Raw genomic sequence first — 14,289 nt, forward strand, 5'->3', positions numbered from 1 at the left:
TTAAACACATAACACATGAATGGCCCCTGGTCATAGCAGGAGCAGGAGCAGCACAGCCTGATGGAGCTATTCAACTCTGACAGATCTGTGGTGTTAGCAGTCAGCACCACATATATTTCAGCTATAAGAAAAGAAAATGAAACAATGTTAGGTGTTTCTGATTATTTTTCAAACAAAACCATTTGTGTTAATAATATCTGATTAAACGCACATGTCAGTACAGTTATAGTTCCAGCTTGAGATGTGTGATTCCTCTGATTTCTGCTGTTTAAGGCCTAACAGATGTAGTTTCCACTGTGACTCTTCTGAACGTTCACCAGCCTGAGCTTTGATCCAGCATCAGAGAGCAGGGCTCCATTCAGAAACCAATTAAATTCAGGAACAGGACCTGAGTCATCTGAACAGATGAAGTTGATGTCTGATCCTTCATCATAATAGTCTTGGTATGGAGACTGGGTCAGATTAATGTTTTCTGGTCCATCTGCAGCAAGAAACACAAAAAAAGATGTTGTCATTAATAAAATATGAGGCAAAAACTGAAAATAATAACAAGATTAATAAAATTACAGGCTTGAGGGGAATACATATTAAAGGCACATGTACATGCATGTCATGTACTGTACAGTAGTGCTGTTAGTATAAAACAAGTCCAAAATGAAAAATTACTCAGACTAATTTTTAGTGTCTGGAATTTAACTTACAGATAATTAAGAGGTTAATGGGATCACTGGTGCCATTACTGACAGGATTGGACACATGACATCTGTACGGCCCCCGATCATATCAGGTCACGTTAATTATAGTGACAGTGGAGCCTCCATCAATGAGATGCACTCTGTCACTTGCTGCAACCTCAGTGATGCTGTTCAGCCAGAGGAAAGAGAGTGACGCCCCAGAGGAGGAGCAGGAAAGACTGACGGAGCTGCTGCTGTGGTGTTAGTTATTTGCCTTCACATTGGATACTTGTGCTGTGGGAGAAAAATACAGGATCACCACTGATGCGTATGCAGTGGTCAAAATAACACAACAAACTGTACTTTATAAATTTGTACAGTTAACATTGCTCCAATTTACATTAATTATCATTTGCAGCTGACACTGGTGATGGTAGCTATTTTTAAATAAAAGGGCGCTTCACCAGTTGAATCTTTTTGGAGCTGCATCAGCGCAGTGTTGTGGGGAAAAAATGCAAGGTATATAGTGGTGTTCTTACATACTACAAAACCAGATGGAGAGTATTAATAAAAGTTTATTATAGTAAGAATTTGATAAGACATTATCAGACTTCAGTCATGGTAAAGAAGATTACCTTTGCAGGTAACAAAGAATGCCACATCTGTTATACAACACCTGGAGGGTCAAGCAGTGTTAAGGCTGGTTTATTTGATTACACTCAATCATTTTAAAGGTGTGAGTCTAGATGAATCAAGTTGTCCTCACTGTCTTTAGAGAGAGATGTTATTTCAGCAGTCAGGGACACTTTATTACTTTATTTGATTCTAAATAAAATTAAAGAAGACACAATGAGATAGCTGTTTGCAAATAACGGAAGAAAATGACAGAAAATCATACTGCAGGCACTAAAGCAGCACTAAGTTTTTTTTTTGTGTGATTTATCACTTGAATATAAGATATGAGGAATACTAGCACCAAGAGAAATGTTGTAAATTAAACACAGTTAGGCTTTAAGACTAAATAAGCAGGCTGGTCATATGACTTCTATTTCTCCACACAAAGAGCTGTGCTTAGACCAAAATGAGTCCCATTGTGGTCAGGGCAGTGCAAACCGTCATGGATGTGGAACCACTGATGGAAGGAGTGTTTGAATCAGAAGAAAAAACTTCTGTCTTTTTCTATTTACAGCCAGACAATAACATCATGTAAAAAAGACATGAATGAGAGAAAGAGAGCTCAATCACCACGTTGTATTAGGTCCTCAGAGGCTTCCAGACCCATGATCTTGTTCTGGGCAATGCAGGTGTACTTCTCCAGGTGCATTTCTTCCATGTCATAGATGTAGTGTACAGGCCCAAATATCTGTATATGTTTGAACCTCCAGAATATTGTTGCCTTGGATAGAGAGTCAGCAGAGCAGGTAAGAGTGACACTGTTATCAAGTTCTGCTTTTTTTGGGAACTGGTTGATTATTGGTGTGTTCGGTCCATCCGGACAGAAGAAAGGGGAGAGGAGATCATTCACTTTCACCAGAAAGGTACAGAAATGTTAAAAAAGACTGCTCTGACATACTGAAGAACAATTCAGAGTACTTACAATAGATTTTAAGACTGCATTTGGTGTTTTCAGAACTGAAGTCATTGCTGACTTCACAGGTAAAGTCTCCAGTGTGTGTCGGGTGCACCGGGCTGATAGACAACACTTGGCTGCCCCCATGAAAGCTAATTCTATCCCCAGAAGTATGATTTGATTGTATCTGAGATGCAAATATTGGCAACAATAAGGCACTAAACTGATATCATAACAAATAAATCATTTATAGGGCACTCATTTAAATTCATGAAAATTCTAAATTAAAAGACTAGAGTGTTGTAGGAGGACAGCACAAGACTTTTTTGTGACTTTTTAAAATTATTTTTAAAATTTTGTGATGCAAATCAAAGTGAGTGAAAGGTTAAGGCTAGGGCTGGGGGTTAGAGGGGGTTAGATGCCATGACGTCAATGTCAGTGATGCAGTCTGATCATTGCAGGCTGTGAAAAATCCATGTGGTTCTACAACCTAAGGAAGAAGGCAGGAAAGCCAACTTAAATGTCCACAGAAATGATCAAATACAGTTTAATGCCCCCCAAAAATGTTAAAATATGCAATGGTACATTAATCAAATACAACCATTAAACATTCTTAGTGGCTTTTTCTTTGGAAAAAAGATGTATTTAGGAACTAGTGAAATTCCTTTGGAAGTATTTATCTGAAATCAACATTCTAGGTAGCTGCGATTTCCTTAAATTTATTACAATCAAATGGTGGTGCTACATTAAATTATGGGGATTACTCAGATTACGACAGTTCATCATGAGGGTGAATGGCTTACCAAAATTCAGGAAATCCACAGAATTTATGATAATAACAGAAGTCTTGCTCGAATTCACAAGCATCAGTTTTATTTTGTAGAATAAAATCACCGGAAAAACAAAAGAGGCCACTTGCTCACAGTTTTTGAGAATGAGAGAAAGATTTAAACTGTGAGTTCACAGCGTAGATTTTTGACATCTTACTCCTAATGTTCTGCAAAGTCATACTAGAAATTAACTGCTTTATTTTTGCTTCACTGCATGTTCATGTACTTTTAAACAAATACAGCTACATTTAATAACCATTAACTCCTCTACAAAGACAAAGTGTAAGAGCCATGTTGTTTTTTAAAGTAACATATGGCGCCCTCTGCTGGGGAAATAGTGCTGCTGCCAAATATACCACAGGAGTTCACCTGATACAGGTGTTACTGACTTGAAAGCAAAGCGTATTGGTCTTATTTTACTTCGTTTTCAAAAGTAAATACAAATAAAAGAAAAAAGGACCTTTAAAAAAAATCCTGAATATGGGATAAATAACATATTTCTTATTTTATGTTACTAAATCACACAGCAACTACTTGACTTTTTTTTAGATAAATAAAGAGGTCAGTGTATGGGAAAAAAAGTTATTCGATTAAATATTAAAGATGTTTTTAGACTAGAGATCAAACACTTATAATTTCTCCAACAGCTGCTGTTTTCTTATTGTGCCGTAGTCAAGTGTAAAAATCTTTCAAAAGTGGAGACAAGCACCAAAGTTTATGACATACAACTTCTGAACACATTTCTGAGGCTTAAAGTGCTCCTTTGACTAATTTAGAACAAGAAACACTTGATAATATCCTTGAAACATTTATTATGTCAGTGTAAGGATTGTGCAGTTATTTCCATATTTTGCAGGCACACGGTTAATAAGTACGACCCTTTTTCTGGATTCATTTAGTCACATGCTGAAATAGAAAATTGGTCCAATCTAATTATATACTTTGAGTTTAAATTACAGTCCCCATCTGACTTTACAGGTAAATGCAGCTTGATAGAATAACTTCTACCTTATAAATTCTTTATTAGATAGATGTACCTATCCATTTTTTAATTTGATTTTATTTTTTTTAGCCACTTATCCAAATCTGGGTAATGGGAACCATATTTCCACTTGTTCAGAATATGTCGTATGCTCTCTGTGTGTAACCATTTACAATCACACACCTACAGCAAATCTGGAATCACCAGTTAAGATAACTCACATGCTTTTGTTAGCAGACTTATTTAACTTTACATGACAGAGGTGGGACCAGTATGTCTTGTTTATGGCTATTTAAAATCCAATCTGTTCTTTCTAAACTTAAAACTCCAGGTTCAAAAGTTTGGTTGTTGTGTAAAATAAATATAAGACTTGCATGTATAATAAATAAAAATAGAATCAAATGATTCCAAATCTCATAAAGCCATATTTTATTTACAATAGCATATAGAAAACATTAAATGTTCAAACTAAGACATTTTACATTTTTTGATGGCAGCAGTGCATGAAAAAACATGGGACAAGGCCACGTTGAGCTCTGTGTAGCATCTTCTTTTAACCCTAGAACACTATCGCTATAAATAGTAACACAATCACTAATGCCGGGTGATTTTTACCCGATATAATATAACCAATAAAAAGTAATCAAATATATCAAAATATGACAACACATAACAAATTAGAGTGGTCTTCTTTTACTTTCTACTGTGCCATGTCTAACAAAATCAAAAAAAAAAACACTCCTAAAACAAAATAATGACTCTGGAAAGCTGGTCTTTGGTCCACCCATTCCTGGGACATTTGAGACTTCCCTGGTGAAGGCACAGGCTCCTCGACACGCAAAACAGCTGCAGGAGAGAGAAATCATGTAAATGTATTTGCTCGGGTGTAAATCACCCAGCGATAGTGTTCTAGGGTTAAAAGCAACCTGTAAACATCTGGCAACTGAGGAGACGAGGGTTTTATAAAAGCAGTAGTCATAAAACAGTCTATGTTCTACACAGCTTTTGTCTTCAGTCATAATCTTGCTTGCATAACAACAGATGCATCACATAAAGGCAGCAAGTTTAATGTCAAGCTTTCTATAACATTTAGGTTCAGATTCATTTGCACACTCACTTAATTACATTTATAGGTGATGCACTGATGCAAAATCCAAAGGCACAGCTGTGTCTGGTTGCACTAATGCTTTTTAAATCACAATTAAAGTAAACAATAAAAGGCTGAAGTACATGCTAAACAGAGCTTTAAAAATACAGCAGCTAAAAAATCCAAAACACATGACAGAGAAATATATTCTTACTGATATAATACTAATAATTTCAAGGACATCTTGATATGTCTCCATTATCTAACCAGTAAAAATGATGACTTTTCTATTCTTGCAGCAGATAAAGAGTTCAGAAATGTTTTGTGGAAAAAATAAACATTAGGGTGATGACTGTAGAAAACAGTGGCTGAATTTATTATTGGTATGCTATAAGTGGTCAGTCGTTGATGGATGAAAACAGGAATAACTGTTTAAATGGGGGAAAAAGATGTTCTTTTAAAATTTGTAAATTATTCATTTTCACTTATGAATGATAATTATAAAACACTTACTTAAAAATATGATGACAGAGTTCCTATTTCCTTGTCTCTGACATGTTCTCATACACATTTTCTTCAATTTCTAGAAAAAAAAGATTAGGCACAATGATTTTCCATCATCTTCTTTTTCATTTCACTATTAAAATATGTACTTATTTTACAGTACAGAGTGTCTTTAGATCAAAATATCACATACCTGTATTTTTTGTCATACTTGGTTTTGGGTTTCTAAACATTAGAAATGAGACCATGTGAAAAATTTGACCAGATGTGTTGATGAAACACAAAACTGTACCATGAACTATCTGCTATATTTCAGTTTCATGAATAAAAAAACAACAAAATAATGTTTATAATAAAAGTTCTCTTTTTATTACTGATAAAAACAAACTTTTTATTCAATTTCTTAATATCTGACAAAAATGATTTTTAAAATGATGCTTGGCCAAACTGTAACTCAAAGAAAAAGAAAACCAACAGTAAAATTACAGTAATTTATTATGTTCAAAATCTTTTTTGACTCTAAGTATGATCAACAAATTACCATTTTTAGTTTCAATTAGTAGTTTCAATAAGATTTACTGAACTCTCCATTTAAAACTTTGCCATGTTAACAACTATTAATCATCAAATTTGCTCTTACTTTTTCTTATAAATGTAATATCCTCCACCAGCAGCTGCAGCAACGATGACAAAACACGTCATTACAATTCCAGCGATGCAACCAGCAGTACATCCAGATGATGGGTCTGGAGGATTCATAAATTTATACATATCTTTTTTGACAAACTGTACTGTTACATGAAGAAAACCTCCAAATCCCAACTTACCTATTACAGAGATGAATGAGTGCTGAGATGTTTGAGATCTCAGAGTTTTACTGTTAAAAGTCTCACAGCTGTAGTTTCCACTCTGACTCATCCGAACATCCATCAGTCTGAGCTCTGATCCAGTATCAAGCAGCTGATCTCCATTCAGAAACCACTGAAACTGGGCAGGAGGTCTGGATCCAACTGAGCTTTAAACTGAGTTTAAATGTTTTAGGTACATTTCTGATAAATCAATGATTTAGAACAAGCAGCAAACTATGATAAACATGGTTTTATTCTAAAGCTTCTAAAGCTACTCATATGGAAAAGAAATAGTAAAAACTTATATGATTTACTCATGAAAGTGGCCACTTTCTCATTACTTTCATATATTGTTTTAGTAAGTATCCAAAACATACAAGTTTCATTCATATAATTTTTCAAGGGATCTTATATCTGTTTTCACTCTTGTATGCTTTTCATACAAGTTTCACACAAGACAGATACAAACTTTATAAGATTTATATATATCTTTTCCATATGGGTAAATCTGTTACTATTTGTTTTCAAGTAGCTAATAAAATGATGAATCTATAAAAGGCGTTTATTATCTCAGACACACCCACATGGAGAAATGAACTCAAAATCACAAATAAACTTCTTTAAAATATTTGTTAGAGAATACATTATATAATGAAACAGACCTTGAATTTTTTAAAAATGGATGTTTGAAAAATTTGTTGTTGGATTTCAGCACCTGCTTACCATATATCTCCAGTCTGGTCCTTCCTGTCTTTGCTGGTTCACCAGCTGGTGAAATGGGAACTGTGTATTCTCCAATGTCATTCACAGTCAGACTCCTGAGCTCCAGAGAGCCAGTAGATGGGAAGAGGGTGATCCTGCCTTCATACCTGGGTCCAGTTATGTTTGCAGTACTTGAGGTTATTATATTCTTAGAACCAAAATTCCAGACCACAGACAGAAATGGTGTTTCTGTTGGAGTCAGTGTTGTAGTGAACATCACAGTTTCTCCTACAGCTGCATTCAGAGGACCATCAGGCAACACACCAGATCCTTCACTCAAACCTGGAGGAGACATTTTGTTTTTGTGAAGGAATTTAATAACCAAATAGCAGCTTTGGAGACTAGCATGACTTTGATGATAAGCGAAAGTAGTTGCATGAAGATTTTCTATAATTCTTGCAAAAAAAATAAACTACTGAATAATTTTTGTGGTCACAGTAACCAGATTAGTTTTTTCTTTTGAAAATTTTTAGTGCATTTCCTTTTATTCATGTATTTATGTATTTTTCTTTCCAAAAAGCAGACTGGTATATGGTGAGGCAAACAAAGACACACATTAATTACCTACAAAACTAAAATCCTTCAAGCTTCAAAGAATTAAAAACACATGGAGCTAAAAGGAGAATCTGAAAATTCTGAACAACAGAATTTTACGCGTCTTCCTGTCCTCGCTCTCAAATCAGTCTTCCTACAACATGTTGAAGCATGTCTCAGTTTCTGAAATGTAAAATGGAGATGAGAGAAACTTTGCCAGACCAACTACACATTTTTACCCTTTAACTACATATTTACCTTCAACATACAAAAGGCCACAGAGCTGGGATATAAAAACAACGGTGTGAGGAGTATTTAAACAGTTCTTTATATCCAGAAGTTATTTTAGTCCTTTAACATGATTAGGCACATGCCTAAATTTTGGCCTTCACAGTTTCTGTGTGTGGGATAAAAAGTAAAGTATATTTTGCCACATTGCAGCATTTACATTTAATTAAACGTGTCCCGAAATATAAAAAATGTCATATACATTGTTATAGCTGAGAATATAAATTACAACTGTGGTTGGGGCATAACATGTCATATTTAATTCACACAGCTTAAAAGTGATACCTGTTGCTTTAACTGCTCACTACTGAGGGCAGTAAATAGGACAATGCAGAGTAAAACACTAAAAGTCACATGAGGAACTAAATTAAAGAAAATAGGAAGTAAACAGAAAGTTGGACCAAGAACCAACATAAAAAACAGAGAAAACAAAGAGGAAAAATTAAGTATTATTACAGAAACTATAATTACAGTAATTACAAAGTTAACTTATCATATTTGCTTAATAGGTATGTCAGCATAATTTCTACTATACATAAACCGATTATGCTAAATAACTTGAAAATAACAGGAAAAACAGGAAAAAGGTGTTTTAAGCTGTGAAAGCTGACCTGAGATGACCCCAAGAATGATGAGGTGTATCAGAGCTGTTTCCATTTCTAAAGTGGCGTCTTTCACTCTTTGTCTTTTGCTTTGCTGATTCCAGTGCATGAACAACTGGATATTATGAAGGTAGCTTAAGGAAGTAAATTTGCTTATACCTGAAAGAAAACAGTAAGGACCTGCATTTGTTAAACATTAACACATCATTATGTTATACTGTCATCTCCTCATTTCATTCCTTCTACAACAGACACAAGTGAGAACAGCACCATAACCACTGTTACTGCATCTCCAACAAAGGTGACATTTTTCAGGGGAAACTGAAGTTTGTGAAGTGCAGCTGCTTAGTCAACAACCTGAACGTCAGTGACTAGTTACACTGGAAGTTAAAAGATATGCATCTATTGCCAAATAAAATTCAAACTGGCCCTCTAATGCACAAATATTTTACAAAATACTACAGCAGACGATAATATAAGCAAATTAACACTAAGATGCAGGTTGTTTTTCTGAACAACAGTCACTGTATAAATGTAACTATCCTGTGTATTGTGTAAAAATAAAGCAATAAATAAAGGATTTATAGATTTATTTATTTATTTAGCATGAGCATGATTGGCAGAAAAAAAAAATCACTGGCACACACCAAAACTGGGAATATTTTGGAGGGCAGCACCATTAAACTGAATTTGATTTTTGCCAAACAACTGTGAACAAACTTGTTCATGACATAACAAACTCTTGTCCAGTGCCAAGGGAAAAAAAAGTGAAAACTGTCTGCAATGAAAAGCTCCAGATTTTCCTTGAAATGTCTTTTTATGGTTCACCTGTAGGGGGCACACTCTGAAAATCCTTCTTTTTTCTCAGGGCCTATTACAAAATGCAGAGACCACCAAACACTCCATCATAGAATGGCGTACTGTTTTATGTGATTTTGTGAGAAATAACAAAGCTGGTCTTGGCTGCTCCACCCTGTGATGTTTAAAGGTTGATTAAAGGTCCTTGTTGCTTTTGCATCTTTGCCTGTAAAGCTTCAGAGGTCCTTTTCCTTATCTGCATAAATCAAGTTCCTGTATTTTTCTCTGTGTTTTGTCTCATAATTGTGATTCAAGCTGCAATCTGCTCTCCACAAACTAAACACACTCTGACTTAAAACTAATACTTAGAATACTATGTCTATTGAAACTCTACATTTTGCATCCATCTTTTTGTGTGTGTGTGTGTGTGAGCTGACATGTTTTGTGGTTAGCAAACTCTCATAAACATTTGTTCCACTGCATTTATGGTGACGCTGCATTTGCTTGCACCCATGCACATACACAAATGTAATAATAATAATAAAAGTAGTAAAGTTGTATTGTGATTTCCCCACAAAAATTGGTGTCCAGTGATCCCAGTGTGAGTTTGTCAATGAACAAGATTCTGAGGTTGTAAGAAGTGCTTTTAATACTGACTAATTAACTATAAAAACGTTTATCCAGCTAATGCACTGGTCTAGTAGTGAGGAAATGTTGGTTAGGACAAAGAAAGATAAGGTTGTTTTGCATCCAGGTAAAATCACCACAGTGAGATGCTGTGCACACACACACTGAACAAGACACTGTAACATTGTTTTGCCACAGACAGAACACTGACCTACCTGAGGGGCTACACATTTAAAGGCACTTTTTACTTTTAAAAGTGTAACTCTGCAACCGTCCCTGTCTCTGTAATCAACACCTGTATCGACACTGTATCACGCTAGGCCCCTTGTCAGCTTGGGACACATAGAGAATATCATAATTGTGTACCTTTCAACTGTCCAGCGTGTCACACTAGAACAAACACAATACACACAGATGAAGTCACTAAGGAGTACAGACGTTTTAGACACAGCATGTCTTGCTACTGACTGCAGGATACTTTAGGATCTCCCTGTAATATTAGATCAGTAAACTTCACCTCATTGCTCAAGAAGCTGAAGAGTTTGTCCCAGAACTAAGGAGGCCCTTACAAACTGCTGAGGAGGGGAAGACTGACCCAGCCACTGGGGATAGCACAGAAGAAGTTTTTGAAATGGACAGTCACAGCACAGGGGACCAAACCATGGAGGAGAAGGAGCAATATCCATGGAGACAAAAAAGGCAGTCCCAAACTTTGACATATTCTTGGTGAGCCAAATCTCACAGAAAGAACCGTTTTCACCAAAGAAGTAGCTGTCAGTGGCTACTGGCAGCCCTGATAATCAGAGTCAAACTAAACTGAGTACCCAGCAGACTTGATAAATTACATGTGCCTTCCTTTAAAATGCTCATTTATGTCTTTTGCGTTATTTGTAAAGAGAAACACAAAGATTGATGGTGTACCTTTGTATTTGTTGGGTGTTAGAACTGTAATGGAGAAAATGACCCGGCCAAGTGTATGGGCTCAGGGGTGTGGAGTGTGTATATGCTTAGGCAGAAAATGTCTGATAACATCAGGAGCATCGATGACTGCAGTGCATGGCAGTCTGAGTATCTCAGTGAATAGGTTGTCTGTGAAGGTTCTCAGTCATCCAGGTCATCGTAGTCAAAGGAGTTTGCAAAGAAAAAGCGTCTGGACTTCTTTAAGTTGCTTGAAGACATTTCACCTCTCATCCGAGAAGCTTCTTCAGTTCTAAGGTCAAATGGCCGAGAGTCCCAGATTTTAAACCCAGTGGGAGTATCCCCAAGGAGGGACAAAGGACCCCTGGTGATCCTCTAATCACATGCGCCCAGGTGTGAAAGCGGGTGTGGGACCTAATCAGCCAGGGTTTCGGGTGAGCCATTGTGAAACCTGGCCCCACCTTGTCATGTGAATTCCTGAGGTCAGATGGCCCAGGATGTGAGTGGGCGTTAAGGCGTCTGGGGAGGGAACTCAAAACTGGATTATAGATGGCAGACAGTTGGTGTCGTAAACCACCGCCTCTGTTCAAAGATGGTCGCTCACAGTGGACATAGATGGCCTCTTTCACTCCTCTTTCAAACCATCTGTCCTCTCTGTCCAAAATGTGAACATTGGCATCCTCGAAAGAGTGACCTTTATCCTTAAGATGCAGGTGGACTGCTGAGTCTTGTCCCGTGGAGGTGGCTCTTCTATGTTGTGCCATGCGCTTGTGAAGTGGCTGTTTGGTCTCTCAATGTAGAGGTCTGGGCATTCCTCGCTGCACTGTACAGCATACACCACGTTGTTCAGTCTGTGTTTTGGAGTTTTGTCTTTCGGGTGAACCAGTTTGTGTCTGAGTGTGTTGCTGGGTCTGAAGTACACTGGGATGTCGTGCTTGGAGAAAACTCTCCTGAGTTTCTCTGATACACCGGCTACATAGGGGATGACAACGTTGTTGCGTCTGTCTTTCTTATCCTCCCTCGCTGGTGTCTGATCTTCTTTTCTGTGCCTCTTTGCTGACTTTATGAACGCCCAGTTCGGATAACCACATGTTTTGAGTGCTTCCTTTACATGTGTGTGTTCCTTCTTTTTCCCTTCAGGCTTAGAGGGAACATGTTCTGCCCGGTGGTGTAGGGTCCAAGATGCAGATGGTGTAGGGTCCATCTGCATCTTAAGGATAAAGGACACTCTTTCGAGGATGCCAATGTTCACATTTTGGACAGAGAGGACAGATGGTTTGAAAGAGGAGTGAAAGAGGCCATCTATGTCCACTGTGAGCGACCATCTTTGAACAGAGGCGGTGGTTTACGACACCAACTGTCTGCCATCTATAATCCAGTTTTGAGTTCCCTCCCCAGACGCCTTAACGCCCACTCACATCCTGGGCCATCTGACCTCAGGAATTCACATGACAAGGTGGGGCCAGGTTTCACAATGGGCTCACCCGAAACCCTGGCTGATTAGGTCCCACACCCACTTTCACACCTGGGCGCATGTGATTAGAGGATCACCAGGGGGTCCTTTGTCCCTCCTTGGGGGGATACTCCCACTGGGTTTAAAATCTGGGACTCTCGGCCATTTGACCTTAGAACTGAAGAAGCTACTCGGATGAGAGGTGAAACGTCTTCAAGCAACTTAAAGAAGTCCAGACGCTTTTTCTTTGCAAACTCCTTTGACCAGTGAATAGGTTAAAACCCTAAATGTGTCTAATGTGTAAGGATATAAAGCATATAAATAAAAAAACCATGAACAACACAGGCTGTTGGTTATGAATTGCTAATTCTACACAATCATTTGCAATGCGTTATGGCCAATGTGTGACCTACCTGCCACTGGGACACAAACTTCAACACAAGAGCAGTAAATCTGAGTCAGAATAATGAGTAATATCACAAACTGACCACCTCCCAGTACCAGTTTTTATGAACTCATATATAAATAAATACATTAATATAAATATATAACTGCACATACTTGTGAGTAATTTCATACTCATTTTTTTTTATATTACTGCAGCTCACACTTTAGGAATCACTGCTCTAAGGACTGTGCAGCTTCTGCCACAGGGTGGCATGCAAAGGTCAAGGATCACTTAATGAGTTCAGAAATATCAGTCGCCCATGTTTTTCCAGTCACCGGTGTTAAAAATGTGCTGAGGTAGACTTTGGGTTTGATGGTTGGACTTTAATCTTTTGCAGATTGCAAAGTTTTATCAGTGGCTATAAAACCATTAGCCTACTTTATACCATTACATGTTTACAGGTGAGAATCTGCTGATCACCTAATTTTAGAAATTAAGGTGTTCAGTAAAAATTACTGCCACAATTCTGTCTGAAAAAATAAAAAGCCAAATTAGACTATGCTTCTGTTATTGAAGGAGTTTCATCTGGAAAAAAACCCTCAAGTAAACAGAAGCCACTTCACAACTTATCTGTGGCGACACCTTCACCGAGTTTACTGCAGAAAACAAAAATGTAAAAGTCAGCTACCAAGTTTACTGGCTGATGGAGCAATTACGAAAACAATAAGTTGGATAATTGTGACTGTGTTTTTGAATGTTCATTTTGTTATGTCCACAGGCTAGTCTAGGGGTAAGAAGGGACTAACATAAAGGTAAACAGTGAAGGAGGAGCCAAGATGGTAGTTTTCAAAAGGTTTATTTCCAGCTAGCATTAAAGTTCTCTTTCAGACTGAGGGTTAACTTCAGGGAGAGCCAAGGCCAACATAACAAACAAAACATCCCTGACAAGAAAATAAAAGTAACTTACCTAACTCCAAAGAAAAGAAAATATACAACACATAACCATAACCTACCTAACAACACATAAACAGGAGAAAAGAGGAAATCAAAAAAGAAAAGAAAAAGGGCAGCTCTCCCTTACAGGCAGTTTGAACATGGAAACACAAAAAGCACATACAAGTCAAAAGGCACGCAAGCCTGCACAGGTATGGGAATCAAAATGGCCAGAGAGCCCAGAAACACAGCTCCACAGGCATTATAGTGCTCTGCTGATTGGTAATTAGGCGGATTCTGTGAGCAGCATCCAATCAGGACAGAGGAGGTGGAGCCTACACAGAACATAAGGCATTGGTTCATAGAAGAAAACCAACATCCTCCTGGGGGATGTAACAATTTTTAAAAAAAAGTGGAAACAACAAGGTTACATTATTCAATGTATTTAAATAAGAAGGTTTAAAAATAATCTTTTTGTGATCACGTATATC

Source organism: Oreochromis aureus, linkage group 11, assembly GCF_013358895.1.
Source record: "Oreochromis aureus strain Israel breed Guangdong linkage group 11, ZZ_aureus, whole genome shotgun sequence".
NCBI classification, from domain to species: domain Eukaryota; kingdom Metazoa; phylum Chordata; class Actinopteri; order Cichliformes; family Cichlidae; genus Oreochromis; species Oreochromis aureus.